Here is a 5,418-nt window from a genome sequence, read left to right on the forward strand (position 1 = left end):
CTTTACATGCTGTGCTTTAGAAAATAGGATACTCGTTAAAAAATACTCCGCAGATATTGATAGATAGACGAACACTGCAAATATAATGTTGTAAACGAAAACGGCCTTTGGTGAAGTGGTAAAATACACCATGAATAAAGCCATAGATTGAATGGCTGCCATGGTTGCAGAACGGCCTGATTTAATGACAAGAATGGGGAAGAGTGAGGCGAAGTGAACCAAAGCCACAAAACACGGTCAGACAAGGCGGCAAAAGGGCAGTGATCTGTCCGTCAGTATGAAGTTGGTGTGTGCTTTGGTGAACAAAAACTCGAGACCGGTAGCAGGAAGGTGGGAGACTCGTGTTTCACTGGAATAGTGGTGAATTAAAACATCCTTTGTTGGGGACATTTAGGTGTAAATGCATCCATAAAGGTGAGACAGAGGCAGACCAGACAGTGAAGAAAACAAGGCAAACATTAGAAATATTAAAACGGAAATATAGGATTAATATAACATACAATTGGGGAAAATGTAAGGAACACAATGTAAATGATATTGTAAAGTCATTAAAACAGCATACTCTGATTAAAAGAAACAGATAATTGGGTAGGAGGATGATGATGATGATAATAATAATAATAATAATAATAATAATAATAATAATAATAATAATAAAATTAAAAAAATGTACAAGATGGGTATGTATACTTGTAGCCAGAACTTAACAACTATAAAGTTGTAGCATGTCAGTACCTTACCCCATCCATTATATCCACACTTTCAGAAAAGGATATGGTCAATATCTTTACAAATACTATCTAAACTTAAACTGGATATCCCCTCTGCTTCTTCTGCTTCTCGTATACACCCTCAGGGTTTGTGATCAGCCAGCGGCTGATATGATCATTAATCCTGTAAAATAATATTCTTTCGGTTTATGAATCTGTTTGCATGGATTTCTTAATCTGTTTCCACTGTTAGCAGAAGTTGTGCATGCAGTTTTGGTGTGCTGCTCTCCAAGACTACAAGCTGCGTTAAAGTTGGAAGTAACTGGCCGATGTTCCACTGTTGAAGATAGCTGTGCCCATTTGTTGCACATTGTGGGTATGGAGAAGTTGAGGCCCTTGCAGGCTACCCACAATTTCCCCAAACTGAGCGATTATACATCTTCCTTCCATATTTGTATCTTGTGTCACTAAAAATAATTTTATTTAATTTTATACATTGATTAATGACCTGCAGAATCTCCTTATCATATTAAGTGATTCATAATTGTCACTTTATGCTTTCTCCATCTTGAAAGTGATGACATCCTTGCATTACATCCTTTAGGTTCATTTTCTGCAGGCAGGTTTCTGACAGAGAACAGGCAGATTTACACTATAACATGCAGCGTTCTATAGATGGACACATAAAGAAATGAAAAATTACATGTATGTGCTAACTTTCTAAACACTGTTACATTAATGATTAAGTAGATAAAACATTTATGTCAGCCTTGGCTCATAGTTCATTTAAAGACAAGAACTTTGTGTGTGTTTCAGGTCCTGCACTCTCAAAGACTGAATGAACCAGCATTGCAGCCATGGGTCACTGTGAGCATCACAGGGAAGGTTGAAGCCGCCCACTGCAGCTGTAAGGCCGGAGTCACGGAGACCTGCACCCACGTCACTGCTCTTCTGTTTAATGTAGAAGCAACAGTGATCTGTGGCACAAGGACTGTTACAGATGAACCTGCATACTGGGTTTTGCTGGGTAATATGACCAAGATACAGCCAGAGGTTGGCCATAAGATAGACTTCTCCTCTTCAGCTGCCCAAAAAAAGGCTCTTGATCAGAACAAACAGACCATCTGTAGTGACAGGTCCTCAAAAAAGAAAAATCCCACCTGCTACTGTGGAGGAGTTGTCACTGCTATAATGCCATCATGTTTTATCTAGGGGTCTAGATTTATGCCTATAGTGCACTGCCGTGTAAATAATTTGCATTTACTGAATGAGTATCACTGTTCAAAAATTGAATAAAGAAACAAACTAATTTTTGCCTTTTTTTTTTTTTTTATTAAAACCACTTTATAGAACATCACATCAGTTACAATGTAGAATCCATGTCACTGGAGAATTTTGATTCAATAAACAGTAAAAAGGTGAGCTGTGAAGACCAAGGACAAGTGCAGCTCACAGGTTTTCTATCCAAGGAATCCCAGAAGATTGCATGGTGTCATTGCCCAGCAGTTGTTCGCAGGACATATGGACTCAACCTCAACAATCCCTCACACTGAGCAGCATGAAGTGACAGTGCAGAGGAAAAACTCCCCTTTAACAAGAAGAAACCTCCAGCAGAACCCGGTTCAGTACCAGCAGCCATCTGGGTTTGGAGGAGAGAGAGAGACACAGAACTACCAAAAGTATATTTTTTTTTTATGTGATTGACTGTTGTTGTAATTCAAGCCCTGAGTGTAGAGCAGGTAAGATATAAAGTTGCATCCTAAATTCCATGCTCATGCAGAGTGTTTAGTTTATGACTTTTTCACCTGGTCATATCTTGATGAACAGATGGTCTTTTAGGGTTGACCAAGCTGGTACCTTGACTCTGTTCTCTGCAAGATGTTGCAAAAAACAAAATCATATGGAGACAATATTGGACACAAAATATATAACAATTTAGTTAAATGTAGCATTAACTCATAGGTCTTGCTAAAGTAAACCTTGTATTCTGATTCATCACAGCAGCAGTTCAGTTGGATGATGTCAGTAACTGCAGCAAGTGTCTTGCTGACTGAATAATTACATCTTGCATAATCTGAAACAAACACATAAAGACAGAAACAATTTATAAATTAACGTTTGATAAAATCTAAGAATTAATCATTTATTAGATACCAATATGAATATGTCTACCATAAAACTTGTGTGGAGCGAAGTTACATTCAATCAAGATGGTCTGGCATGCTACAACTTTGTAGTTGTTAAGTTCTGGCTACAAGTATACATACCCATCTTGTACATGTTCTTTAACATTATTATTATTATTATTATTATTATTATTATTATTATCATCATCATCATCCTACCCAATTATCTGTTTCTTTTAATCAGAGTATGCTGTTTTAATGACTTTACAATATCATTTACATTGTGTTCCTTACATTTTCCCCAATTGTATGTTATATTAATCCTATATTTCCGTTTTAATATTTCTAATGTTTGCCTTGTTTTCTTCACTGTCTGGTCTGCCTCTGTCTCACCTTTATGGATGCATTTACACCTAAATGTCCCCAACAAAGGATGTTTTAATTCACCACTATTCCAGTGAAACACGAGTCTCCCACCTTCGTGCTACTGGTCTCGAGTTTTTGTTCACCAAAGCACACACCAACTTCATACTGACGGACAGATCACTGCCCTTTTGCCGCCTTGTCTGACCGTGTTTTGTGGCTTTGGTTCACTTCGCCTCACTCTTCCCCATTCTTGTCATTAAATCAGGCCGTTCTGCAACCATGGCAGCCATTCAATCTATGGCTTTATTCATGGTGTATTTTACCACTTCACCAAAGGCCGTTTTCGTTTACAACATTATATTTGCAGTGTTCGTCTATCTATCAATATCTGCGGAGTATTTTTTAACGAGTATCCTATTTTCTAAAGCACAGCATGTAAAGGGTAGCTCGGTTAGCAGGATGCTAGCATGTAGCGCTTAGTGAGACACGCCTCAGACGAGTTGAGCAAAGACCCCGTCTGTGTACTTTACACGTGAGCAACGGATTTAAATAAAATTAACGTTTCAAAAGACAAACTTGAAGATAAAAAACAATATACTTACCGGAGAATCGCCAGGGTTTGCCGCTTCCATCTTGCTGCTCCTAAATTCAAAACTGCCTCTGCAGTCAGGCAGGGGAGGCGTGGAAATTGTCTTTGAGTTAGTCAAACGTTTTCCTTAGTTCGAGTAGATGATAAAATAAAAATAAATGGGATTTTAAGTAGGACTAGGCGTTCTGTAATGATCTCTATTTAGGAGAAAAACTTAATCACTCACCTCTAAACAGCTCTCTTTTAGGAGACAAACTGCTGGCTAACGGTGTCATGTGATCAAACAGCGTAATTTAATTGGCCGAGAGCCACTCGACTCGATCTGGTGCTGATTGCTCTGGCTTGGGTCATTAAAGTTCATCACTTTTGCAGTTGAATTTTTGCAGGTGAATTTTTTGCAGGTGAATTTTTTTCAGGTGAATTTTTTGCAGGTGAATTTTTGCAGGTGAATTTTTTTCAGGTGAATTTTTTGCAGGTGAATTTTTTTCAGGTGAATTTTTTGCAGGTGAATTTTTGCAGGTGAATTTTTTGCAGGTGAATTTTTTGCAGGTGAATTTTTTGCAGGTGAATTTTTGCAGGTGAATTTTTTTCAGGTGAATTTTTTGCAGGTGAATTTTTTTCAGGTGAATTTTTGCAGGTGAATTTTTTGCAGGTGAATTTTTGCAGGTGAATTTTTGCAGGTGAATATTTTTGCAGGTGAATTTTTTGCAGGTGAATTTTTGCAGGTGAATTTTTTGCAGGTGAATTTTTTTCAGGTGAATTTTTTGCAGGTGAATTTTTGCAGGTGAATTTTTTTCAGGTGAATTTTTTGCAGGTGAATTTTTTTCAGGTGAATTTTTGCAGGTGAATTTTTTGCAGGTGAATTTTTTTCAGGTGAATTTTTGCAGGTGAATATTTTTGCAGGGAAATTTGGAGGATAAAAATTCAGTGTCATAAATTCAATGTCTAAAAATACTTGAATTCTGATGATACTATATTTCTTCCATATAAAAGCGCTTTACAAATACAGGCCATTTACCATTTTAGTATAAAGGAACCAATCTATAAAATGAAAATAACATTTTAGAACTGAGTAGCCACTATTATTTTCAACATAAATGTAGACAACACTAAGACTGTGATGACACTTTGATCACAGGGGAACTTTATCATCAAAGTCTGGGCTCTTCTCTTTGACTCAAACACACCCACAAACATACAGCAGCCAATAAAGAAGCAGAGATATAACCAGGACAGTGAACTGAGCTGAAAGCAGCACAGCTCATGAAGTTCACAGGAAATAGCCAATAAGAGTCTGTTATGACACCACAGATTTAACAAGTGAAGAATATGTAGTCAAGTGACAGTGCTGTTTAATTAAAGACAGGTTACAGCAAAAACTCTGCCTGCCTGCAACAAACTACTTGTTTAGTTTGCCACTTGCTTTAATTGGTTGCAAATAGAAATCCAGTGGCAGAGGATAAAGTGAGCCCTCAGTTCCCTTTTGGGTGAACTCAGTAAACGGTGTCCTGATGAGTTTATGCTCCCAGTTGCTAATTTCAAGCATACAAGATGAGCTCATTTTGTAAATTACAGTCCCCATTAGAGCAAAAAAAAAAAAAAGAGCTGGGTATGCTTTAAGCTGAGC

At 37.5% G+C, this 5,418-nt stretch overlaps 1 long non-coding RNA gene across 2 annotated transcripts; it reads right to left on the bottom strand.

Annotated features, from left to right (window-relative positions):
- Window positions 1–2,033: 2,033 nt before the first annotated feature.
- Window positions 2,034–4,192, bottom strand: LOC112431115 (uncharacterized). 2 transcript variants are annotated; one of them, XR_003022358.2, is made up of 4 exons: window positions 4,018–4,192; window positions 3,805–3,917; window positions 2,690–2,784; window positions 2,034–2,581 (listed from the first exon to the last, which is right to left on the bottom strand). It is a non-coding gene; the product is annotated as an uncharacterized LOC112431115 (long non-coding RNA). The 2 variants fall into 2 exon arrangements; XR_013094348.1 differs by lacking the exon at window positions 4,018–4,192 and having other exon boundaries at window positions 3,805–4,011.
- Between the last annotated feature and the right edge of the window lie 1,226 nt (window positions 4,193–5,418).

The sequence above is a fragment of the Maylandia zebra genome, linkage group LG2, assembly GCF_041146795.1.
Source record: "Maylandia zebra isolate NMK-2024a linkage group LG2, Mzebra_GT3a, whole genome shotgun sequence".
Lineage (NCBI taxonomy): Eukaryota > Metazoa > Chordata > Actinopteri > Cichliformes > Cichlidae > Maylandia > Maylandia zebra.